Source organism: Mixophyes fleayi, chromosome 3 (genome assembly GCF_038048845.1).
Source record: "Mixophyes fleayi isolate aMixFle1 chromosome 3, aMixFle1.hap1, whole genome shotgun sequence".
NCBI classification, from domain to species: domain Eukaryota; kingdom Metazoa; phylum Chordata; class Amphibia; order Anura; family Limnodynastidae; genus Mixophyes; species Mixophyes fleayi.
The window spans coordinates 60,546,294-60,574,045 of NC_134404.1; the positions used below are offsets into that span (position 1 = coordinate 60,546,294).

Here is a 27,752-nt window from a genome sequence, read left to right on the forward strand (position 1 = left end):
GAATATACTTTCTCTTGCAAAAACAAATAATTTGCAGACAAGCGCCAATCTAGAGATATAATGATGTAAATAGCATATTCTCTGTATTTATAAAACAATGATGGGAAAAGTTCAAAGTCCTATGTTCCTTTAAACAAGAGCATAAGCCTGTTGGCAAAGTTCCAAGAGTTTCAATGTCCCTCGTAGATCAGGCAAAGAGCATAAAAAGAAAAAGAAAGGCAAATAATGGTGCAGATTGTAAATGTAGCAGGATGGTAGAGGAAAAACCCCAGCTAATCCGTGAATTCATAAAACAATTGGAGCACCAAGTGTGGTTTAGGGTTAATACTTAACCCCTGAGGGGTGCACACTTACCAGACGATATAAATAATCAAGCATATACCACAGTCATTGATCGTCATCTGTAGTATTAACCCTAAACCACACTTGGTGCTCCAATTGTTTTATGAATTCACGGATTAGCTGGGGTTTTTCCTCTACCATCCTGCTACATTTACAATCTTCAAAACTGGATCTGCTCCATTGCCGGTCTTTAGAGTTTGTGTTCCAGGTCGAGATTGATAGTGAGAATCGCCCGGGGACTGCTCGCTGTTCTCCTCTACCTCAGACACGCTTTTTTTTCCATCCTAAGGACGGTAAGGGCACATCCATTCTCTATCTCCAGGTTCTTTCTGACGCTTTGTAGTTTTTACTTGTGATCTTGTGAATAAAGCTGTTATATACGTTTTTACACTATGGAGCTTTATATTTTTTCCTCTGGATCCTTTAACGATTGAGTGGAATTCCAGTTTTGAAGATTTATTCTACAGATGACGATCAATGACTGTGGTATATGCTTGATTATTTATATCGTCTGGTGAGTGTGCACCCCTCAGGGGTTAAGTATTAACCCTAAACCACACTTGGTGCTCCAATTGTTTTATGAATTCACGGATTAGCTGGGGTTTTTCCTCTACCATCCTGCTACATTTACAATCTGCACCATTATTTGCCTTTCTTTTTCTTTTTATGCTCTTTGCCTGATCTACGAGGGACATTGAAACTCTTGGAACTTTGCCAACAGGCTTATGCTCTTGTTTAAAGGAACATAGGACTTTCAACTTTTTCCATCATTGTTTTATAAATACAGAGAATATGCTATTTACATCATTATATCTCTAGATTGGCACTTGTCTGCAAATTATTTGTTTTTGTTATCTATTTTATAGGATTTGGTGTTGCCTAATTTGCTATACACTGCCTTTCGGTTTGTTACATTGGGTGCGCCTGTGACCTAGACATTACTTGCCATTTTTGTTTACTTTCTCTTGCAGTCTGACAATCATATTACAACAATGTTAAAAACCCTGAAGATACTGGTCATCGTGTTTCTCATGATAGCCCTTGGATTATTCTACATAAACATCCACAAGCAGCATAATGTTTTCTACACATATTTGCTATCAGAAAAAAACACATTTAATGGTTTCACCTCAAAACTATTGGCTCATGAAGATGCCACAAATGTGTTATCTAATGAAACAACAGGAAACAATGCCTCCGGGCCTCGAATTCCATTTGACATTTTAGGAGGAGGGGATAGTATCATATTTTTGGAGACCACAGACAAAATGCAACCACCTTCGCTAGTGCTATGTGCCATTGAGTCAGCAGCTCGTGTGTACAAGGACAGAACAGTGGTCTACTTCATGAAAGGATTAAATGATACTAACTCCAGCAAAGACATATTTTCCAACCCTGTCTTCTTTTAACAATGTATATTTTTTTCCTTTGAGAATGGAAGAGGTTTTTAGAGACACTCCACTTTCGCCCTGGTACAAAAAGGTAAGGTACTGTATTGTAGTTTAGAGTTTATTTCTTCAAAGCAGAAAAAAATATATACAATGTCTATATGCTTTTTTGTTCAGTAAAAACTGCTTGAACTCCAGATATAAACTGATATCTTTCTGCATTGTTGTTTCTTCTCAAATTTCCAAGGATTTTTTAATTTTTGGACTCCACTTCAGTTCCTCATTTTTAAACATAATATTGCTTCAAGGGTGAAAATGCAAAACACTATTAGCTTTACGCCATACCATTCTTCACAATTTATAACTATCACCACCTAAATAGAATGCATTACACTTTTGTTTTATTCCCACAGAAAGTATAGAACATGAAAAATTCTCCTATACGGTGCAGTGAATTGCTATTGCCCACACTGTGGGTGGCAAAAAAAGATTGCGCGATACTGGGACTGCAGTGCAAAAGAGATCACAGTTAAGTTACTTGTCACAGAATAAAACTATGAATATATTTATATATACATACATTGTCTCTGATACAATACAAACTGCTCGACCCCAGGGACTTCTTCCTGACGCCATTGCAAGCTGGTCCCCACAATTCATTTGCAAGTCTATTTATCAAGAATACCTGGTTGGTTATTGCCACCTCAGAATGATGCTAATAGAAGAGAACACCAAAATATATTAATTGGTTAAATAAATATTTTTTTTCAGTGCCAGTGTGCAAGTATCTTAGGAGTTATGAATAGGGCTATGGTCCATTAGTGAGGGTATGGAATAGATATAATGGGCCTCATTAAATATTGACAAAATGAGAACATTTGCTCCTAGGCAAGCATTTTACAATGCAAATGCATTTCTTTTTTTCATATAGGGAAAATACTACCTGCAATTGCATGTAACATACAGATACTGAAGTGAGTTATTTTTACATTGCAATTTAGAGTCAAGGTAGGTCACACCACTTGCTAACTTTAAATCTTTGCGTACATTTTACATTTGCTCCCCCTGCAGTTCAACATGGTTCTGCAAATTTGCTTCTTATTTTGCTTTGCTCAAAACTGTTGCTGCAAAGTTGGAAGGACGACATTCTCTAGAATGTTATTGCTTTCTGTAGAATTCAGATTTTTCATCACTGCAATGAAGGGGACTGGGCTAAACAATGAAACAAAGTCTGAGGCCATAGGGGAAACTAGCGAGCTTTGGGACCCGGTGTAGGGAGGCAGGGAGGAGAAAACCAGAGCAGCCGACTCTCTGCATCTGCCTTGCATGGGCCACGGAGCACTGCACCTGTCGCACTAAATGTAGTTCCGCTACTGTCCCAGGCCATTATTCCTCTGTAACCAAATTTTACAGTTGGCAGCTTGCGTTTGAGTAGTAAGCTTTCTCCTTGTGTCTGCCAGATGCAGATTTGTCCTCCAGACTGCCAGATGGTGAAGTGTGTTTTGTCCCTCCAGAGACATGCTTTTATAGGCTACATGTTTCAGTGCTTGATGGTCTCGTTTTGTGAGCTTGTGTGGCCTATTGCTTCACAGGTGAGCAGTTGTTGCTCCTAGAAGTTTCGACTTTATAATAGCTCAAATTAACACTACATTTGACCAGGGCAGCTCTAGCAAGCAAACATTTAACAAACTTGACTTGTTGTAAAGATAGCATCCAATGACAGTAGCACATTGAAAGTCACTACGCTCTTCAGTCAGTATGACCCATTCTACTGTTAATGGAGGGCAGCACGGTGGCTTAGTGGTTATCACTTCTGCCTCACAGCGCTGGGGTCATGAGTTCAATTCCCGACCATGACCTTAGCTGTGTGGAGTTTGTATGTTCTCCCCATGTTTGCGTTGGTTTCCTCTGGGTGCTCCGGTTTCCTCCCACACTCCAAAAACATACTAGTAGGTTAATTGGCTGCTATTAAAATTGACCCTAGTCTCTCTGTCTGTGTGTGTCTGTGTTTGGGAATTTAGACTGTAAGCTCCAATGGGGTAGGGACTGATGTGAATGAGTTCTCTGTACAGCGCTGCGGAATTAGTGGCGCTTTATAAATGAATGGTGAAAATGGTGATGATGATGATAATGTTTAACTGTAGAGATTGTCTGGTTGTATGTTTGATTTTTTGCACCTGTTAGAAATGGGTGTGGCTGCAATGATCAAACACACTAATTAGAAGTGATGTTTGGCCATGTAGTAAGCAGCATCAGCACTAGACAACCTGGACTGGTTCCTGCTATTGTAGAAAAACCATAAACATACATCCCCTTCCAGGAACTACCCCCCCTGTGGTGCTGTGTAGTGAAATACTGATTTAGCCCCTCTATTGGCAGCTTGCCACCTTTTATATCAAAAGCATATAAGTAAGTAAATAAAACTCAAATACACATTAAAATTACAATTTTGACATTTGATCAAATACAACACTCTTCAAATTCTTGTTAATGATTTTATTATAAAATTAAGTATTTTATTGTTCTTCATTATAATCTAAAGAAAAATTCTTCTGTATTATTTAATCTAATTTGTTCTTTAAAATCCAATGGGATAAGCCATCTCCCCATAAAATCAAATGCAATTGCTTACTACAAACACCCTGAATTATTGTGATCTGGGATGACCCAAAGTTCATTAGCAACTCAGCCACTCACCATTTGTGATTGACTACCAGCTAAAGGAACTCTCATCAATTCATGACATAGCCATTTAACAGCAGGACTTTTATGATTTTTTTTTATCCAATTGCAAGCTTGTAAGCAAGGCCTTCTTACCTCTCTGTCATTCTGTATTAACCAGCGTGATAATACAGGGCTTAATTTTTCGCACAGCTGGCCTACCCAGAACCTATCCAAGGTTCAAAAATCACCCAGACAAATATCCAAAATGAAATGAATAGGTTTATTTAGCAAAATTGTAGCACCAAATGGCAATAATAATATTTAAATAATAACCTGCAACAAATAGCACTACAGTCTGGCAGAGAATAAATACAGGCAATAATTAAAACACCTTACCAGTATCCTAGCTACTCTCAGGGAGTGCTGTCTATCCAAACTTCTCCTGGAATGCAGACCCTATCTCCTTAAAGGCTATCAGCAAGGCAGAGGTCCTGGGTTACTGTCACTCCGATAATTGCAGACACACAGCTCCCCAAGACCTGGGGTAGATCAGAGCAAAGGCAGAACGCCAGGGACTGATTGTCCCTTCCCTGTCACCTGATGGAGACCTATTCCTCCACACCAAAGTGACTTCAGCTATCACTAAATAGTAAATGCCAATTTGTTATTGTGGGGAGCTGTATTTTAAAAACAGAAATTATCTGCTCAGGAGTTTCATGACCTGCCTGATTGGTCCTTTTCTATGTTTACCTTTTCACAGATAGCAGATGATAGCAGATGATTTGCTCTTGATACAATTAGGGATAGAGTTTGTTTAAGCAGGAGAGATCACAATGCCGAGACATTACATTAAAATACACAATGTAGTCTTCTGTAATTAAACACTCTAAGGGCCTGATTCATCAAGGCATGCATTTTGAATACAGCCCACACTCAGTATTATGAGCATGCATATAGACTTTCCGTTTGCCCGAATTCATCAACGCACGGATTTCGAGATCTGTGCCCTGCTGAATTCGAGTGTTCAGCCCTACTACACAGGACGCTGCAGGAATATAAGTTCCTGCCAGTGCCTGCAGTAGAATGTTGGTCCGGAGGCATTACAGCCGCCCAACCCGAGGCTCATACAGTGTTAAAAATAATATTTTTTAAAAAAATGTGTGTGGCCCCCACCTCCTAATGAATTTAACCCTTGTGCTGCCAGCCTAGCACTAGTAATCACAAAATTGGGGGGAGCATGGGGTCCCATTGATTTCATAAAATCCAGCACTAGGCAAGCCAGCTGGGGTTGGTGGCACTATAGCAGGTGCAGCTGCAGCAAACAAGACCCAGGCCGTTCAGCACAGGGCTGGATTCCCTAGCGAGGGGGGTCCACGAAAAAAATGTTCACCCCCCTCCCCCTCTAGGGACACCGAGCCCCGTTCTGAGAGCACTAGGGCTTTTCCCACACCCCTGGCCGGTGGGTTTGGGGCAATAAAAAGTGAAAAAAAAATGTATATGTAAGGAATTACTTTGACATATGCACCTCCGACCACTAGAGGTCACTGTATTTGCAAACTTGCCCTTAGATTTGCCCTTATCCAAGATGGCCAGTTTGGAATCAAAGAGAAACCATCTTGGATCCTGTTTCCTGTTTGGGCCTATAAATGGCACTTCCTGGTTCAGACATATGCTTGAGTATTCTGCTTGCTCAGCTCCTGCTACCTACTACTCTACCTTGCACCTGTGACTACCTGCTTGTGTACCGACCCAGCTAACGTGTGACTACCCGCTTGTGTACCGACCCGGCAAACGTCTGACTACCTGCTTGTGTACCGACCCGGGTAATGTCTGATTACTCTCTGCATATCTACTCGGATATTGGGCTTCAGGTAATACCATCACTATCATTACAGGATGCTCAAGCCTTGAAATGGATCCTGCCGAAGATATACCAATTAAGCGGCGCGTGGCAAGTTTAACCACCATGCTAATTGATTGCCAGGCGGAGCTGAAATTCCTGAAGGACAGTTTTGTGACTCTCGAGGCACAGGTTAAGCAAGAGTTTCAAGTTATCTCACAAAAGACCCGTGACACACATAGTGGTTTCCAGGAATTTATAATTAGACTATCTCAACATGAGGAACATATCTCAGAGTTGGAGAAGGGGTCACCACAAGTGCCTGTAACTTCACCATCCCCTGCTTCTCTCCCTCTCCCAACAGCCCGGTTTGGAGGGGACCCTCAAAAGTTCCGCGGATTTATCAATCAATACCAGCTGCATTTCCAACTGTATGAGTCCCATTTCCAGTCTGAAAAGTCAAAGGTGCGGTGTATGCTTTTGCTACTTAAGGACACTGCCCTTGCATGGGCTTCTCCTTATATTGAAACTTCTAGTCCAATATTAGAGAAATTTGATGACTTCCTCAAAGTAATGAAACAAACCTTTGATGATCCAAATCGGAAAGATACTGCTGAAAAAACATTATTGAAATTATGTCAGGGGAGACGCTCAGTTGTGGAATATACTGCAGACTTTCGAAGATGGGTCCTTGATACTATTTGGAATTCTGAGGCACAGCTGTTCTTTCTACCGTAGGGGACTTTCTGAGACCATTAAAGATGAATTAGCCCGAGCAGAAGCACCAACTGAACTTGAGCCTTTCATTATCCATTGCATTCGAATTGATGCTCATCTGATTGAGAGACAACAAGAAAGGAAGGCCTTAACCTGGACATACCCCAGTTATCGAAAACCCACAACTTCAAACTATTATGGGAATTCTGAGGTAAAATCCACTAAAGAATTTGAGTCTGAACCCATGCAAGTAGACACACTTCACAAACGTAGTTCCAATGAGAGAAGGGAGCAACCACGTCAAGAGAACTTGTGCCTTTATTGTGGCAAACCAGGACATTATGTCTCAAATTGTCCTAGAAAACATCAGAAGACAGTGGCTAGCTTAGCAGATGCAGACTTTTCAGACCAGGAGTCTGTGATTTCCGACATTCCTCAGCATGTGAATGTAATTATTCCTTGTCTCTCCTCTTTAGCATCAACTGAAAAAAATAAGGGAAATAATAACTCACATTTCTCAATTCCAATTAGATTCCAGATCGGTGCACACTGCATTTCCAGTACAGCAATGGTGGACTCTGGTGCGAACGGCAATTTTATGGACATTATGTTTGCTAAGAGAAATAAGATTGAATTTAGAGAGAAACAGATACCAGTGTTAATGGAAATTGTGGATGGTTCTCCTTTGAACTCTGGTCCAGTTACTCATGAAACCGCACCCCTGGAACTCGTAATTGAGCCAAACCATCATGAGACTCTGACATTCTTACTGATCTCTTCTCCCCAGTTTCCTATTATTCTGGGAATTCCTTGGTTGGCTGCAAATAATCCATCCATTAACTGGGAATCAAAGACTATTTATTTTTCACAAGAAACATATGCTCCAGAGACTAAACCTGAATCCTCTGTTGAAGAGGTGAGCAAGTTATATAATTCCTCTCCTCATGTTTTGGACCAGCTACCTCCACAATATAAGGACTTTTCTGATGTCTGTAGTAAGAGGAATGCTGACAAATTACCACCTCACAGACCCTATGATTGTCCTGTGGATTTGTTACCTGAGGCTGCTATACCCTTGGGACGTATTTATCCATTAGCAGAGCCAGAGTTAAAGGTTCTCAAGAATTATGTGGATGAAAGTTTGGAAAAAAGTTTTATTCATCCTTCTACGTCTCCAGCCGGTGAACCTATTTTCTTTGTGAAAAAGAAGGATGGTTCATTGCAACCATGTATTGACTATAGAGCGTTGAATAAAGTGACAATCAAGAACAGCTATCCACTCCCACTTATTTCAGAATTACTGGAGAGGCTTCGCTCAGCAAGAATTTTTACCAAATTAGATCTGCGTGGAGCATATAATTTAGTTCGCATACGATCTGGCGATGAATGGAAGACTGCTTTCCGATGTAAATATGGACATTTTGAACATCTAGTGATGCCCTTTGGACTGTGCAATGCTCCTACTACATTCCAACATTTCATGATTGATGTTTTTAAAGATTTAATTGACCAATTTGTTGTCATTTATCTCGATGACATTCTAATTTTCTCAAATTCCCAAGAGGAGCACCAACAACAAGTTCGTACTGTACTGGAATGTCTTCGCAGACACCGTTTGTACATTAAGTTGGAGAAGTGTGAATTCCACCAAACACAGATTCAGTTCTTGGGCTATATCATCTCACCTCAAGGTTTGAGAATGGACCCTAGCATAGTCCAGGCTATAGTAGATTGGCCAGCTCCAAGAAATGTAAAGGAGGTACAAAGGTTCATAGGGTTTGCCAACTTCTATAGACATTTCATTAAAAACTTTTCCAAGATTGTGACGCAAATTACTCAAATTAACCAGGAAGGGATCACCTTTCCATTGGTCTCCAGAAGCTGAAGGGGCTTTTTCTCTACTTAAGACAAGGTTTACAACAGATTCCATATTAATATATCCCAACCCAGAACTTCCTTTTATCCTTGAGGCAGATGCTTCAGATTCAGCTGTAGGGGCAATATTATCACAGAGTATAGGAGAGAAGATGCTATTACATCCATGTGATTTTTTCTCCCATCAAATGACTGCTTCAGAAAGAAATTATGATGTGGGAAATAAAGAACTTTTAGCCATTGTGGCTGCATTTACTGAATGGAGACATTTGCTTGAAGGTGCTGCACATCAAATTACCGTACTTACTGACCACCGGAACCTAGAGTTTGTCCGGTCTGCAAAAAGACTTTCTCTGCGACAAGCCAGATGGAGTTTATTCCTAAATCGTTTTGATTTTGTTATCTCTTATAGACCTGGATCCCGAAATGGGAAAGCTGATGCTCTATGTAGAGCATATATGGAAGACTCACCACAGCTTGATCCGGAAAAGACAATTCTCTCTAAGTCAAATTTCTTGGGAGCTATTGGCACTGGTGAGCTGTTGTCTGACATCAAGGAGGGTTATAGAACTGATCCGATACTTTTAGAACCCCCTACAGATTTACACTTAACCTATCGAAATAACATTTGGAAGTATGGACATCGCTTGTATGTACCAGCAGCAGCACGATTAAGAGTACTGCAATTTGTCCAAGACTCTAGACTGACAGGACATAAAGGTGTTTTCAAGACTCATGAATTATTATCTCGTTACTTCTGGTGGCCGAAATACAAGGAGGATGTTAAAAGATTTGTATCATCGTGCAGTACTTGTGCCCGGTTTAAGACTCCCCGCACTGCTCCACTTGGACTTTTACAGCCTTTGCCAGTTCCTTCTCGTCCATGGGGTTCAATCTCTATGGATTTTATTGTAGATTTACCATCATCCAAGTGTATGACTACAATTCTGGTGGTTGTAGCCATGTAATCCCACAAAGTAAAATTTAAATAAACACAGCCCTCTTTGAAACCACATTAGTTTAATAAAAACGAAAAAATACCCTAAGCTAAAATGTAAATAAATGACACTTCTCGTTTAAACCACATATTTTTATTAAAAATAATAAATCCCCAAATATACTTACCATCTGCTCTCTTCATCTGCAATAGATCCTGAGTCCATTAAAAAAAAGCCAAATCAATCCAAGTTCCTGAAGTTGTAAAAAAAAAAACTCATCCAAGGTCCTGTAGTTGTCCATTAAAAATAAAACTCCAAAAAATATTTCACAGATATTTGAAGAAAATCTTCTTTTCTTCTTTCTTGATGCCCAAATAATCCACAGGATCTGGCTTGACAAAATAAAAAAAACCACGGTGTCATGGGAAACCCCCCTAGCTTATAAATAGACCTCGTGTATGTGAATATTTCATTCTGCGTGGTTGATCCTCCATAGAGGATCATTGTTAATGTCATCCTGTTTATGAGTTTTCTATTTTGCCAAGTTGGAGCAAACAGTTGCAACTGTAAAAATGAATTTTATGTTCAGCATACATTAAGAACATCCTAAAAAACGGGAAAAAACACTTTTTTATTGTTTTATCATGAATGCCTTTATTATTAACAGATGACATTAATTCTATTTTTTTCTGTGCGTTCTTTTTCAAATTTATAATTCACATAGCTATTGGATGCATCCTGCAGTGTATTGCTTGTTACAGGAGAGGGTACCTAGACCTGTATTCATCAACAGATGTATCTTTACATCAGCTCCTTGTTGAATATGGTCATGCGTATGCCCAATTTATGTGCACTTTAAAAGAAGAAAACACACAATACGTTTGCTTTGTGTGCCTTAATGAATCAGGGCCAAAAAGTTTCGTTCTTTAGGACCTGTGAAAATTTATAGAGATCATTAGTGCAATGAGGGCCAAATTATCATTGGTACAGTAGAACAACTGCTCCAGGTTCCCACAGCTCTGGGGGACCTCAGTCATTGAGGCATTATAACAGGGGCAGAAGGGGTGAAAACCTCTGAATCAGAGCAATAGGGTGGCATGGGGACCCATAGCAGCACCCCCCCCCCCCCCGCCCATCTTCTCCAATGAGAAACCTTTTCTTTCACCTTTCATTCTTGCCTCAGACTGAAATAATGTGCAGGTGAAATTCTTGGTATCTGAAGAGACAAGGGATATTAGAGGTATAAGTGACACTAGGAAAGTAGGGAAGCATACATGACAAAAGAAGAGTGGGGGATATGTGACAAGGAAATTGAGGGTGAGAGGTGTGCAAATTTATTTTATTGTTATTATATATTTAGGTTGTGTTGGCAATGCTAGGGGTAACAGTTCCAGTGATAGTTTTAGTTCTGCTGCTAATGCTTGTTTTAATGTGTAGTGCAGTGCTTGTTTTAGGCAACATACCCTCAGGTTTTTGAAATGTATTTTTATGGATTGTTTAAATACAAATAAAAATACATATCTGATATATTTTTGCTAAGTGTTTAGCGAGATAACGTTTTTTTTTCTTATAAATTATATTTCACATAGTAAATGCACGGAAATGGAACAAGAATCATTACAAATCCGCACAGTAGTGCAATGCAAGTAAAAAGCATCTTAAAATGCTAAATTATATGTGGTCTCGATTGGTAGAATCATTTTTATTTTCATCTGTTTATATAACAACAGCAGGGTATCTGCTATCTGTTTAATATTTACCTATATTCATTAAATAATAACATTCATCTGGATTTTCATTTTACTTGCAGATAAATCCAAAAGAGGAAATCCACTGGCCTCATGTCAGTGCTGATGGCTGTAGATTGGCTCTGATGTGGAAACTTGGTGGCATTTATATGGACACTGACACCATCTCAATTCGGACCAATCCTCATAAAACCTTTCTGGCTGCAGCGCTCTCTCAGTTTTCTAGCAATGGTGTCTTTGGTTTCCCACCCCATTATTATTTCACCTGGAAAAGTATGATAGATTTTGTTCAGAATTATGATGGCAAAATATGGGGACAACAAGGACCACATCTCTTTACTCGTATTCTAAAACAGTTCTGTGTCTTACCTGACTTTAAGAGTGTAGAAGATATCACATGTGGAAACATCACTTTCTTAAATCCTCAACGGTTTTATCCTATTCTATACCCAGCTTGGAGAAAGTATTACGAAGTGTGGGACAAACTGCCCACTTTTAATGCCTCTTATGCTTTGCATCTGTTTAATTATATGAACAGTGGACAAGTAACTATGGTTCCTGGTAGTAACACATTGGTGGAGCATATCTACAAACAACATTGTCCTGCTACATATGAAGCAATAATAAGTAATCAGACTGTGCATCTTTAAACAGATCCCGTTCGACAGCTGTATAATTACAATAATGTCTAGAAATATCCCTGAGGCATCAAAGGAAAATGTGAATCTTGGGCAATGATCACTAGTTTAAGGGTACTTTTATTGACACCTCTCTGGTATTAGAAGTAGTGGTATATTTCTGTGTTTTTCTATAAGCTGTGATAACATATCTTTATATAATAAAATTAGATGTAGTGCTACCACCACTATTCTATATTTATGCTGATATAAAATGTTTAGTAAGTCTTGATTATAATTGATTATGCATTAATGTTCAATTACCTATACATGTTGTGATTATAGAAACTTTATTAATAAGCCCTTTTTAACAATACCGGGTTTCTGAGAAAAAGTAGGTATTTATACTTTCTTTTCACCCCTGTATAGTCCATATTTGTCTATTACACCAGTGCAATCGGTGTCCTGTACATATTTTTATGTAATAAATGGGTTCTTTATTCTACTTGAATGTTATTGGTGAAGACACAAAAGAGGACCTATTAAAATTAGTGGATGACGTTCCATTACCACCACCTTAAAGAACATGTAAAAATCAAAAACATTTTCATGTCCAAAATGCATCAACTAAAGTATGAACATCTCACTAAATGTAAATCCCTTGAAATGTGTTATGTTATATTGTACTGCTAAATTAAATCTCATTTTTGCACTTGGGCACAAAACCAGACACTTTTCTGCAGACAACCCACATTCTACAATAAATTATCAACTAATCTCCTTTTCTCCCCAAAAAATAAGTGCCATCTTGATCCACTAACCATGTGTATTACTATAATAAGAAATGGAATCAGACAAAAATATGTCCGTAATAATGTAAAAAATGCAGCATTTGCATTGCAGGTTAACATTTTTCTGAGTTTGTCAAGAAACAACAATACACCATTCCAATTTTTCTTCCAAAATTGTATACACACTACCAAAGAATATAATCATTAAAATGCAATTGAACAGAAAATGAAATTGGCTTAAATAAATGATCTATCGATAATATACATTATATCATATAAGGGTACATTATTAAGGTTGTCTCTAATATATCACATTTCACCATGTTAATTTTGTGCATGGAGTATTACAGATATTAAACTGAAATTTGACTAGCCAATGGAGACAAAATAACAAATTTGAAAACGTCTAAAGTTGAAACTCTTGCATTTTTTGCCTTCCTGTTTTTCAAAATGTCCAAATTTTCTCATTTTTGTGGAGAAAGCATAACTCAATGTACAGGACATTTTTTTTCCCTTAGAAAGCTATTGTTTCAATGGAGTGCCTTTGGGAGAGGTGAGATTTTTGAGAAATGTTTAGTTTTTTTTATAATTTGGTATGATATGCCCCATTTTAATGATAGGGGATTTCATAATGCTGCACATGTCAAATAGGAGTCTGTGCTGCTGGCTTCACTTGAGAGTAAAAATATGGCTGACTTGTCTCCCACTTAAAGGCAGCTGTCCCTGATCTATGGTCGTGATGCGGGGATGGTGCCTGACATTACTTCCCCTCGTCTCCTATTTTGAGTTGGGCTGGAAACAGATCTCTTCATGAATTCAGAAAATAAACGAGGGACATGTAGATTCTCTTTATCAACCCTTGATCTCTCCTCCGGCCCGTAGCTCTTCCAAAGAACCAGAAATAGAGTCTTACCCTGAAGAAGACGTAATCCAGGAATATTTTCTACCTCATATTCATCATTAGTTGACGTCTTGACAGGCGGAGGAGGGGTAAGTTCTTTAAAGAAGTCATTAATGACCAAGGGTTTGAGTAGCAAAATATGAAAAATGTTGTAGATCTTAAGAGAAGGAGGTAAGCGTAAATTATAAGAGACCAGATTAATAACTTGTGAGATGAAATATGGATCAATGAATCGAGGAGCCAACTTCATAGAAGGGACGCGAAGCTTAAGATTATGAGTAGATAGCCATCCGCGATCCCCCATTTGAAGTACTGGCAGATTATTGCGATGAAGATCAGCAAACCGTTTGTAGCATCGAGACGTCTCTGAAAGTCTCATTTAAGTCAGACTTCAGATCTGGGAGAAATCATGAATTAGGGTATCAACTGTGGGAACCAAAGTAACAGGAACCTCGGTCAGACTGGGAAGAACAGGATGCCTGCCAAATACTGTGAAGAAAGGAGAGAATCCGGTAGAGGTATGTACATGATTATTATGAGCAAACTCAGCCCAGCAAAGGAGATCACTACAGGACAATTGGTGTTCAGATGAATAATATCGTAGAAAGGCTTCTAGGTCTTGGTTTACCCGTATGGTTTGACCATTGTCTGTGGATGGGAACTGGAGGAAAATTTAAAATCAATCCCCAGGACTTCTGCAAAAGGACCTCCAGAATCTTGAAATAAACTGTACCCCACGGTCTAAGATTGTATCTTGGGGGCAACCGTGGAGATGGAATATGTTGTTTATGAATAAATGTGCAAGTTCAGATGAGAAAGGTAGTCCTTTACACAGAATAAAATGGGCCATCTTAGAGAACTGTTCACTACCATCAAAATGGTGTTGTAACCATGACTCTGAGGCAGTTCTGTTATAAAATCAATGGAAATGCTGGACCATGGAGAGTTTGCAAAAGACTAGAGGGTGGTTGCCTGGGGACCTTATGCCGATCGCAGGTATGGCAGGCTTGTATATACTTGCAGACGTCGGAACAAAGAGAAGGCCACCAATAATGTCTTGACAGAAGGGCAATAGTTTTCTTGAACCCTGCGTAGCCAGCAAATTTAGAGTTGTGGGCTCACTTCAAGACTTTGGAGCGGAGGTGAGGACTTACAAAAGAGTGCTCAACAGGAGGAGTATCCACTGATGAAAATGTTAAGGCCACTACCTTGACTGGATTTAGAATGGTCTGGGGAGCATGGGAGGAAGTAGTATCAGAACAATCAAAAGATATGGACAAGGCATCATCGCTTGAATTCTTTGTACCCGGCAGTAGGTCAAGATTAGATCAAAGCGTGAGAAGAATAGGGACCAGTGGACTTGGCAAGGGTTAAGGCACTGGGCTTCCTGTAGATAAGTCAGATTCTTGTGATCGGTCTTGACTGTAACTGAGTGTTGAACACCCTCTAGGAGATATCACCATTCCTCCAATGCCATCTTGATAGCCAGGTTTTCCTTGTCCCCAATGTTGTAATTTTTCTTACGTGAGGAAATTTTTTTGGAATGGAACCCACAGGGTTCAAGAGATCCAGAGAGAGATCGTTATGAAAGGACTGCCCTAATGCCAACAGAGGAGGCATCAACCTCGAGGATAAAAGGTATGCCCTGGTCATGCTTTTTGAGAACTAGAGCAGCAAAAAATGCTTCTTTAAGAGTTTTAAAGGCAGTCATTGCATCCAAAGGCCAGACTTTACAAGAGGTGATAGGAGCAATTAATGTAGAGAATCCTTTAATATATTGGCGATAATTAGTAAACCCAATAAAATGTACTGTGGCTTTGAGGCCACTGGGTTAAGGCCAATTAAGAATAGATTCCACCTGCAGTGGATCCATTTGAAGCCCTGACCCAGAGACAAGAGACCCCACAAAGGGCACCTGAGAGATTTCAGACATTTTTCAAGCTTGCAGTAAAGGTGATTGGACCGTAGCCGAGAAAATTCCTCCTTGACTTGCTTGCAATGGGTGAAAAGATCAGGAGAAAAGATGAGAATATCATCAAAATAAACTACCACAGAGTGGTATTGCAGGTCTCGAAAAATTTAATTTACAAATTCTTGAAATACCGCAGGGGCATTACAGAGCCCAAAGGGCATCATTAAGTACTCGTAGTGACCATCCCGAGTATTAACGGCGGTTTTTCATTCATCGCCTTTGCAAATGAGTATGAGGTTATAGGCTCCTCTGATATCCAGCTTGGAAAATATTTGGACACCACGAATGCGATCAAATAATTCTGGAATCAGGGAGAGAGGATAACGGTTTTTGACTGTAAGTGCATTCAAACGACGATAATCAATACACTGTCTCAAGGAACCATCCTTCTTTTTTAAGAAGAAGAACCCTGCTCCTGCGAAGAAGAAGATTTCTTTATGAAGCCTCACTGAAGGTTCTCGGATATATACTCAGACATGGCTTTAGTCTCGGACAGAAACAGAGGAAAAACCCATCCTTTGGGAGTGACTTTACCAGGAATACGGTCAATAGGACAATCCCATGGATGATAAGGAGGCAATTTCTCGATATTGCTTTTATTATTATTATAATTATTATTAATTTTTATTTATAGGGCACCACAAAGTATCCGTAGCGCCGTACAAGGACAAACAATGGCACAGTACAAGGTGAAACAGCACAGTACAAGTAACAGTAAGCACTATAACTCCGGGGGCTGAGGCACAGCATGAAAGAGAGGGAGGGAGGGGAAAAGTGAGTATAGGCAGGTAACTATGGCCCAAGAGGGTGGGCACGGATGACAGGTTGAGAGTCACTGAGGGGAGCGTAGAGAAGCGAGAGGAGACAGAGAGCAGAGGGACTGAGAGGAGGTGAGCTGAGTAGCTGGAGAGTGCAGTTAAAAGTAATGGAAACAGAAGGTAGGAGAGCCCTGCTCAAAGGAGCGTACAATCTAAAGGGAGGTAGAGACAGACAGACACATGGGTGAGACAGAGAGACGGGAGAAACGGAGACGGAGTCGAGGAAGGGGGAGAAGGGAAGAAGGGATGAGAAAGAGAGGTAGCCGACCGGTGGGAGTTTAGGCATGAGACTGGAAGGCTTTAAGGAAAAGGTGGGTTTTTAATGTTCATTTGAAAGAGGACAGATTAGGGGAAGTTCTGATGGAGCGGGGGAGCTTGTTCCAATGGAGGGGAGCGCCGTGGGAGAAGTCTTGGATACGTGCGTGAGAGGAGGTAATCAGAGGGGAAGAGAGGCGATGATCGTTGGACGATCGCAGTGAGCGGAAGGGAGTGTGAATAGAGATAAGGTTGGAGATGTAGGGAGCAGTGGAGTTGGCGAGGGCCTTGTAAGTGAGAGTGAGGAGCTTGAAAAGGATTCTGTAGGGGAAGGGGAGCCAGTGAAGGGCTTGGTAGAGTGGGGATACAGAGGTGGAATGGCAAGAGAGGAAAATAAGCCTAGCAGCGGCGTTAAGTACAGATCTAAGGGGAGCGAGATGAGAGAGGGGGAGGCCGATAAGGAGAAGGTTGCAGTAGTCCAAGCGGGAGATAATCAGAGAGTGGACGAGAGATTTGGTGGCATCCTGGGAGAGGAAGGGCCGAATGCGGGCAATGTTGCGAAGCTGGAAACGGCAGGATTTGGTGAGAGAGTGAATGTGAGGGGCAAAGGAGAGAGAGGAGTCGAGGATGACACCTAGGCAGCGGAGTTGGGGAACAGGGGACATAGATGAGTTGTCAACAGTGATGGAGAGGTCAGAGGGGAAGGAGGTACGAGAGGGAGGAAAGACAATGAGTTCAGTTTTAGCAAGATTGAGTTTAAGAAATCTAGAGGACATCCAGGAGGAGATGGCAGAGAGGCATGCGGATGCCCTGGAGAGAAGGGAGGGAGAGAGATCAGGAGAGGAAAGGTAGAGTTGTGTCATCAGCATAAAGGTGGTACTTGAGGCCGAAGGAGCTGATGAGTGCACCCAGAGAAGAGGTGTATAGTGAGAATAGTAGGGGTCCAAGGACAGAGCCCTGAGGGACCCCGACTGGAAGGGAGGAAGAGGGGGAGAGAGAATCAGAGGTGGACACAGAGAAGGAACGGTCGGCAACGTAAGAGGTGAACCAGGAGAGGACGGTACCGGAGAGGCCAATGGACTGAAGGGTGTGAAGCAGGAGGGGGTGGTCAACGGTGTCAAAGGCCGCTGAGAGGTCGAGGAGAATCAGGAGGGAGTAGTGGCCCATGGCTTTAGCCGAGAGGAGATCGCTCGTAACTTGAGCCAGGGCAGTTTCAGTGGAATGGAGGGGGCGGAAGCCTGATTGGAGAGGGTCAAGGAGGGAGTGTTCAGAGAGGTAGGTGGAGAGACGGTTGCAGACAAGTCTCTCGAGTATTTTGGAGGCAAATGGGAGAAGGGAAATGGGGCGGTAATTAGAGAGTGAGGTGGGGTCAAGGTTGGGTTTCTTGAGAATGGGTGAGACGAGAGCATGTTTAAAGGCGGAGGGGAAGATGCCGGTGGAGAGGGACAGATTAAAGAGGTGAGCGAGTTGGGAGCATGTGGAGGTGGAAAGGGAGCGAAGAAGGTGAGAAGGGATGGGGTCCTGGGGGCAGGTAGAAGGGGGGGGAAGAAGAAATGAGAGAGTGGACTTCCTCACCCGAGGTGGGGCGGAAGGAGAGAAGGAGTTGGTGGCTGGAGGGAGAGGGGGGGGAGTGGAGGGGGGAGGAAGGGCGAGAGGGGGGGTGGCGGAAGAGTGGGTGGAAGAGGAGATTTGAAGTCTGATGGCCACGATTTTAGAGGAGAAAAAGGAGGTGAAGTCAGTGGCAGTTAAGGAGGAAGGGAGGGGGGAGAGGGGGAGACAGGAGAGTGTTCAAGGTAGCGAAGAGGCGGCGGGGGTTGGAGGACTGGGAGGAGATGAGGGATTTAAAGAAGGATTGCTTAGCGAGCGAGAGGGCAGAGCTGTAGGAGGAGAGGATAAACTTGAAGTGGAGGAAATCAGCCAGGGAGCGAGATTTTCTCCAGTGGCGTTCGGCAGTACGAGAACATTTTTGGAGGAAACGGGTAAGTTTGGAGTGCCAGGGTTGGGGATTGGAGCAGCGAAGGTGGATGGGCTGGGCAGGGGCAACCGCATCAAGGGCGGAGGAGAGGGTTTGGTTATAGAGGGAGGCCGCCTGATTAGGGCAGGGCAGGGTGGAAAGGGGAGAGAGGAGATTTTCGAGAGAAGAGGATAGAATAGCAGGATCAAGGATGTCGAGATCGCGCCTGGACCGGGTAGATGGGTAGTGGGTGGGGGGAGGGGTGCAGGAGTAGAGGAGTGAGAGAATGAGAGGAGATGGTGGTCCGAGAGTGGAAAGGGGGAGATAGAGAAGTCGGACAGACTGCATCGGTGGGAGAAGACAAGGTCAAGGGAGTGACCAAGGCAGTGGGTAGAAGAGGAGGTCCATTGGGAGAGGCCAAGGGAGGAAGAAAGGGCAAGGAGTTTGACGTAAGCAGGGTCGGTGGGGTTGTCAATAGGGATATTGAAGTCGCCAAGGATAATGGAGGGGATGTCAGAGGAGAGGTGGTGTGGGAGCCAGGCAGCAAAGTTGTCAAGGAAAAGGAAGGAGGGCCCAGGGGGACGGTATATGACAGAGACGCGGAGATGGATGGGGTAGAAGAGACGGATAGAGTGGACTTCAAAAGAGGAGAAGGAGAGGGAGGGTTCAGGAGGAATGAGTCTGAAAGTACAGGTGGAGGATAGGAGAATGCCCACTTCACCGCCTGGGCGGTCTCCAGGTCTGGCGGAGTGGGTGAGGCCGCCATAGGAGAGAGTGGCAGGGGAGGCAGTGTCGGAATCGGTGAGCCAGGTTTCGGTAATGGCAAGGTTAATAGAGTAAGATAAGAAGAGGTCATGGATAGAGGGGAGTTTGTTGCGGACGGATCTAGCATTCCAGAGGGCACAGGAGAAAGGGAGGGAGGGGAGAGGGGAGATGGAGATAAGGTTGGCAAGGTTAGCGGTGCGCGGGGGAGTGCGGGGACAGGAGCGTGAAGTTGGGTGAGGTGAGAGTATGGGTATGGCAAGTGAACAGAGAGGCATGGTGAGGTGAGGGAGGGGTGGGGGAGGAGTGGAAGAAGTAGAGGGGACCGAAGAATCGTCTGAAGCAGAGGGGCGGGAGAGGAGGACAGGGGGTGTCAGAAGGTAGACAAGAGGAATTGAGATAAGTGAGTTAAATAAAGTAATAGCCAACAATGACAATGGACAGGGGGAGTCAGAAGGTAGACAAGAGGAAATGAGATAAGTGAGTTAAATAAAGTAATAGCCAACAATGACAATGACGATGGGGAGAGGTGTGGCAAAGAGGCTAGGCAAGGCAAGCCGTGTTAAATGAGACTTAGAGGCGTGAACGGGGAACAAAGAGACAAGAAAGGCCAATAGACGGAGAGCAGAGGAGTACCAAGGGAGAAATAAAATGCTGTTGGAATAGATTAAGAAATGCAAATAGAAATAATTAAATTATAATTAAATACAGTAAATAAGAGAAGCAAATAGAAATAATTAAATACAGTAAATAAGTAAATAAGAAATGCATATAGAGATAAATAAATACAGTAAATGCAATAAAAACAGAGAGCGAAAAATAAAAATAAAGAATGGAGAAAATAAATATAAAAATATAATAAATAAAGAAATAGATAAAGAAATACAAGTGGAATAAAAATAAAAATAAGGCCTACAAAGGAAGCCGAGAACAATAAATACAGCACGATATGGACTAGGGTGAAAACAGGAGAATGAGAATGAGAACAAACCTGGGAGATGAGACAAAGTCACTGGGCGAAAGTCTGTGAAGTCTGAAATGAGACAAAGTCTGCGACGTCTGTGATTGCCAGGAGACTTAGAAGCAGGAGCTTCAGGCAGCGGGTGTCCAGAGGAGTGCAGGGCCGATTACCACAGGTGGCTGTAGTCCTCAGGAGGGCCAGAGACCAGGAACGGCAGCGGGCAGCAGGCAGCGTGGAAGGCAGGCCAAGGCTGTGGGTGTCAAGCCCACAGCCTTGCTGAAGACATTAAGGAACTCCATATAGGGTTCAGGGAGAAACATTTGTGGGGAGAGGGACAAACAAGGAATCTGAGAAGTACAAGGAAGAACCTTGAACAGGCAATGTTCCATGCAGAAGGAATCCCAAGAATTCACTTGGGCTCGAGTCCAGACAAACTGCAGTGTATGCGTGCTAAGTCATGGTAACCCCATGATAGGATTGATGGATTGCAGGATAATGAAGAACTCCTACCTGCAATGCGACCGGAATCGTAATGCAGGCAATGGAACTTTCCTTGACTCGGTTACCATCCACTGCTGGAGTTTAAAAACTAGAGTGGTGGAAATGAAGCTCCCTGCAGATCTAGAATACAGAAAGGCAGAAAAAAGAAAGGAGTAATGCGAAGAAATTAGGGTAACCGGCATCAGAAAATTTGCATTCTTTAGGAAACAGAGGGTATGAAAACTGGATCCTAGGACGCCCCCCTATTTATTGAATTGGAGGAAGCATTTCCTGGCCTCATGGAGCAGGAAGAAAGTAGGTTTCCAGATTTCCCAAAGAAAGTGATGAGCAACCAATCTGCATGAGTTCTTCTACAGGAGAAGCAGGAATTTAGAAACAAGGAGCCATGCGAACTGGAGCCCAGTAGGTTTTCTTTTTCTCTAAAGAGTGTTCCTTATGACGAATGTCCACCTTAATACTGAGAGAGTTGAGATCAGCGAGGTTATCACGAAGGTCATGGAATGCTAAGTCATCTTTGATACGATCAGATAGACCCTGCCAAAAAGTGGCTATCAAGGCCTCGTTGTTCCATCTTAACTCCAAAGCTAAGGTCTGGAACTGAACAGCACAATGCCCAGCAGACAATGACCCTTGGCATAGAGCATGCAAACTAGAGGCAGCGGTTGAAACACGGTCTGGTTCATCAAAGACTTTCCTGAAGTTTTTGATGCAGACCGAAGAATTGTGTAAAGAGATGTCATTTCGTTCTCATAATGGAGAGCCCCTGGTGAGCGCTTGTCCAGTAAGAAAGGAGATAATATGAGCCACTTTAGATCACTCAGAAGAAAAATTCCCTGTTGATAGTTCAAATTGAATAGAACACTGATTAAGAAATCCTCTGCAGCCTTTAGGATTGGTGTCATATTTCTCTGAGGTAGGAATACGCAGGCCTTTAGAAGAAGGAGAAGAAAATATACAAGTGGTGGTGGTAGACGTGGAAGAAACTGTGATAGCTAGAACAGAGAACTGAGTGGTCAGGGACCCCTGAAGGGAATCCAGGTGGGAGACCACTCCCTGGATACATTGAAGCAGGTGACCTCAATTAGACTCCTGTTGCTCCACACGCTGGGCTATGTGGAGTAAAAGGTCTCGCACAGACGGTTCGCCCTGTCCATCCATGGGCCGGAGTATACTGTCAGGATTATGAATTGGGTGTAGCTGCTAACTGGTATTGGCACAACTATACAAGGAGGCACTGAGTCTAACGCACCCCCGGTATTAACCAGGGACCCCTGCAAGGAGGTTTGGACTTTGCTGCAAATTGTGCGCAGGTCGCGGTTCTCCAATCCGGGTCAAGACTGTACTTTACGGAGGACACCAACCGGTGTTCACAGTCTATTTCGAAGGATGTTCTTAACACCCTCACCCAGGTTGTACCGAGAAGACTGTCTTCTCTCTATGGGGTCACCCACGGAATCCTAAGAACCAGCTGCACGGGCCCAAAAGAGGCTCACTGGAACAGCACACCACTGAAGTGTTAACTGCCACACGGGACCGCCAGTCGTCACTGCCAGAACTCGAAATGACTGCCTCCACTAAAGCGGAACACCTGTCCCAGTGCGGAACCGCCAGAGAACCTGCCGGAACTGAGGACTGGAACACTCAACCAGAAGCACGGGTCACCCCTGGAAATCAATTAAGCTTTGCCACACTGCCAGTGAGATACTCAATCACCACCTCTGGAAATCAGCGTAACCCCAGGGACCTACGGGATGGGAAAACTACAGTGTGTTCTTTCCCTGAATATATGTAAGCTTTTAACTACACCTTGTCCCCACAGTACAGGTCAATGTAGGAAAACAACAAGTAACAAGAGCCTACCTTTAATGGGGGCCTGACGACTTGAACCTGTAAAAAAACATACAGCACACGAAAATACAAAGCACAACGCAATATTCGCCGCACAGATGGAGTAAGCCCCTGCTTCTGTACCTGGAAGCTTCACATAGTATACACACCTTAGTAAACACCTTACTACACACCACACATGGGACCGCACCCTACTCTCACAGGGCTCTCACGCCCGCTGCCACAGGGTCATTTGCCATTGGTACCATGGGCCTCCCTGCCCAGCTAACTACACTGCTTTGTGCCCTAACTATGGGCCTATTTGGCTCCCTCTGCATTGGGCTCTGAGCCCACTAACTAGGGCCTTGTGCCCTTCATTATGGCCTCCAAGCCACTACCTAGGGCCTTGTGCCCTTTTACTACAATTGTATTATAGCCCCTAACTACTTAAATGGACCTTGTGCCCAGGAACCTTGTTCCTGGGCCTTATGCCCATAACTTGTGGCCACGGTCCTAGCGCCCGACTGTACCCACGGGCCTGGTGTCCACCCTAAGTTGAGTATACTTACCTGCTCTGCGCAGGATACTCAACTTGCCCCGGAGCCTTCTTTCTCCGTGTCTTCCAGACCCTCAAGCCGGCGGCGCCTCTTCTTCTGCATTTCCGGCAGTCTTCTGGGCGGGGGCGCTCTCAGCCCTTACAAGGGCTCCCCGCAACGTCATCACTGGGCGTCGCCGCGAGCGCTCATTGGCTCGCTGCGCCTCCAATCTTTTGAATGGCCGGAAGTGAGCCATGATTTCTCAGTCATAAGGCTGCTGATTGGCCAGAGGGGGAAGGCGAGCCCTAATTATCTCATCCTCTCTCCGCTGCCAAGACCTGCGGAAATAAGAAAATGCTAACCAACGGTGGATCGCAGGAACGGTAAGTACCTCTCCTCTTCTTTCTTCACCCTCATCATGGACACAGCAGCCAGGGCCATCTTCTGTCCCTTCAGTGGCACAGCGGCAGTCTCCATGTTCGCCCTCTACACCGGCACCGGATCCAGAGCTATTGGGCACATCTCTACACATGCTCAGAAAACAAGTGCACACAAAAGCAATTCATGCAAATTCACTCCCCTGAGTGGGCTGAACGGGGCATGGATGGCTGTTTAAGTGTTCCCCAACGTACAGTAAGGGTGTGTTGACATCAATGCAAACTGATGCAGATCCAATGCAGACTTTGCAAAGAGTTGTAAATGACAAAGGTGATTCTTTTGCACATGCTCTACCCTGGTGCAATACTAATGATGACAATAGTATTGATGACAATAGGAAAGCTGTCACACACAAGATAGTGAAGTCAACCATGATTGTGGAACTACTTAAACAGTTTAAATTAGTGTTTTTAATCAGGCTGCCATTATAAAATGATTGACAGCTTGAATGTGGGCAGAAGTTCACAGCTTGAGACACACTTGGTTAAAGGTGTGTGAAAGTATTGTCTTTTAATTTACAACAGTGAGCATATGCAAAGCTCCTGAGCAAAATAAAATGTAAACATATTTTAAACTCATAGAAGTTACGTTTGCATTTTTTTGTGAACACTTAAGTGATTATATAAGCTGAAATGTTAAGCTGCAGTTATTTTCACAAATGTACTTATGTCAACACTTAAATATATAAGGCTATTATTTATTTTTATTTAAAGTTCTAGCTTTTGTTTGCTGTATAGTGTATTGAAAACAATTTTTCAATTTTACATCATGATGCCAGCATTCTCCCCTGTTGTAAGTATAATAAATGTGATGACTTCATTAAAATGTTTCTGCAGGTTCAAATGTTGTTTTTTGTACACTATATGTCAAAAGTATTCGGATGCTTGACCATTACACCAACAGGAACTGTAATGACATTATATTCACATACATATACTTTAATATGGAGTTGGTTCCCCTTTTGCAGTGATAACAGCTTCCACTCTTCTTGGAAGGCTTTCCACAAGATGTTGGAGTGCTTCTGTGGGAATTTGTGCCCATTCATTCTGTAGAGCATTTATGAGGTAATGCATTGATGTTGGACGAGAAGGCCTGGCTCACAATCTCTGTTCCAGTTCATTCAAAAGGTGTTCGATGGGGTTGAGGTCAGGGCTCTGTGCGGGCCATTCAAGTTCTTTCACACCGCACTCATCAAACCATGTCTTTGTAGTCCTTGCTTTGTGCACTGGGGCACAGTCATGTTGGAATAGAAAAGGGAGAGCCTTCTCCAAACCAAGTTGGAAGCATACCATTGTCCAAAATGCCTTGGTATGCTGAAGCATTAAGATTGCCTTTGACTGGAGATAAGGGGCCAATCACAAACCCTGAAAAACAGCCCCATACTATTATCCTTCCTCCACCAAACTTTACAGTTGGCATAATGCAGTCAGGCAGGTAACATTCTGCCGGCATCCGAAAAAATCCAGACTCTCCCATCTGACAGTCAAACAGAGAAGCATGATTCATCATGCCACAGAACACATTTCCACAGCTCTACAGTCCAGTGCAGGTGTGCTTTACACCACTCCATCCGACACTTGGTATTGGTCTTGGTGATGTGAGGTTTGCATGCACCTGCTCAGCCATGGAATCCCATTCCATTAAGCTCCTGCCGCACAGTTTTTGTGCTTATTTTAATGCCAGTGGAAGATCGGAACTCTTCAGTTATGGAATCAGCAGAGCGTTGGCGACTTTTACGCACCATGCACCTTAGCAGTCATTGACCCCCCTCTGTGATTTTACATGGTCTTCCGCTTCGTGGTTGATTTGCTGTTGTTCCTAAACGCTTCCACTTTCTAATAATATCCCTTACAGTTAACTGTGGAATATCCAGCGGGGATGAAATTTCATGAACTGTCTTATTGCAAATGTATTACAGTACCACGCTTGAATTCACTTAGCTCTTTAGAATGCCCTTTTTTGAATCACATATGTTTGAAAATGGAGACTGCATGGCTAAGTGCTTGATTTTATACGCCTCTGGTAACTGGTCTGATTGCAACACCTCAATTCAATAATTAACAGATGCGGCCAAATACTTTTCTCCATATAGTGTATGCACATCAGTGCGTAAAATTTCCTTGCCGTATCTTGCGTCTAATACCAAGTGAAACGTTTCCTTAGTTGCGTGTGACTCTGCATGGCCCACAAATATATGTTCATTTAATATGAGATTTCTCTAGATGCATCAGGCCCACAATGCTCTTTGCTAGTTAAAAGGGTTAACAATTAACACAGCAGCAATTAAAGGGTTAACATGGACATGCAATATTTATCTTAATAAAGAGATTATGCATTTGTTAAAATTTCAAGGACAAATATGTATTACATTTTGAATTTAATATTCAAATGTACAGGGCATGTGAATATAATAGAAACAAACATCACCCTAAGTGCTGTAATGCTGTGATAGAAGGCCCGCCTAAGGCCACAGCAGTAGCTGCCCCAATTCATTAAGACCAGGTACCTTAGTGTTTCGGGTTCAAGCCGATGCATTCCAGGGACCACCCAAAAATATAGTGTGGGTAAAGCATCCCTGTGTATCAACGACATCCCTCTGCGATCCGCCAACATGGCGTACATAAGGCAACTCGACATATGTTCAGATCGGAATGTGGCGTACTGGTGACCCAACATAGTTTTCCTAGGTTGTTCGGTCCTGGACCTGTGAATTTGGAATAATGTGTGCCCCCAATTAACATGTAATTAGCGAGCACCCTGAACCTCACGGAGTGTTTAGACTGAGCCATGTGTTTTTGCACCTATCAGACTTCCATACTCCTAATTAAATGCATTATCACATCATTGGAAGACCCTTCTAAAGCCGCAGCATTAGCTATTCCAAACCTCATTGAATGGGTGCTATAGTTCTAAGATGATAAATTCAATTGTCCATGCTTCAAAATGAAAGATAGTCAGGGGAGCAAAATGTGTGTGTACCAAATAACATGACATCCCCCGAGGACTAAAAGTTACAGACTTTGCATTTAAGGCTAATGGACATATAGTCGGGTCTGCATGTGAAGCGATGAAACCCAACGTCTGTTACTTAAATTATCTTTCTTGGATCTCTACAGTGTAGACCAACAATGAGTATCACTGCACTAGATCTAACTATGAATCCAAAAGTTCTAGGGGACTCCCAGATTTAAAATTTAAAGTAGTAGTAAGAGTATCCTGCCAATGTACTTATCCATTATTTACAGTCACAGGGAGGTACTACTACCTAGAACAGTACAGATACACAAAAGCAGAAAAGCAGACCAGTTGTATAATGTGGTGCACAACACTAATGACTCTGCATGCTGTCATGTATATTTACAATAAGATAAAAACCAAGGTATTCCTTTCCAGTAAAACGTGGACCCATACCATCTCAAGGAAGAGGGCATTCCAGTGAGGTTATTTGTCACAATCAGAGAATAAGTTACTAGCTGGTATTGGCGCTGCTGTGGAAGGAGGCATGAAGTCTAACGAACCCCCAGTGTTCACCAGGGTCCCCCGCAAGGGAGTTTGGGCTTCACTGCAAGAGGGTGTGCAGGTCAAGGTTCTCAAGGACAGCCACCAGCATAGTAACAGAGTGGACGGAGCGTAATCAGTCAATATGGGTCAGAACCAAACGGGCGGCAAGGTAGAATGGAAGGTCCAAAGAGTAGTCAGAGTCAGGCCAAGAATCAAGGAACCAGTACTAGCAGCGAGGTACAAGGCGTAATCCAAAGGAAGGTCAAAGAGATAGCCAGATCAAACACTGGAACAGAAACAAACAAGAGCTGGAACTGGGTGAAACCAATTCTCTAGCACCCTAATGGTTCCAGAGACTCCCTTATATCCCCCTGTCTAGTCCCTATTTGGGTGGGGATTGTCGGCA

General features: G+C 42.8%; 1 pseudogene; it reads left to right on the forward strand.

Annotated features, from left to right (window-relative positions):
- Window positions 1-1,610: 1,610 nt before the first annotated feature.
- Window positions 1,611-12,162, forward strand: LOC142143125 (alpha-1,4-N-acetylglucosaminyltransferase-like; annotated as a pseudogene).
- Window positions 12,163-27,752: the final 15,590 nt, after the last annotated feature.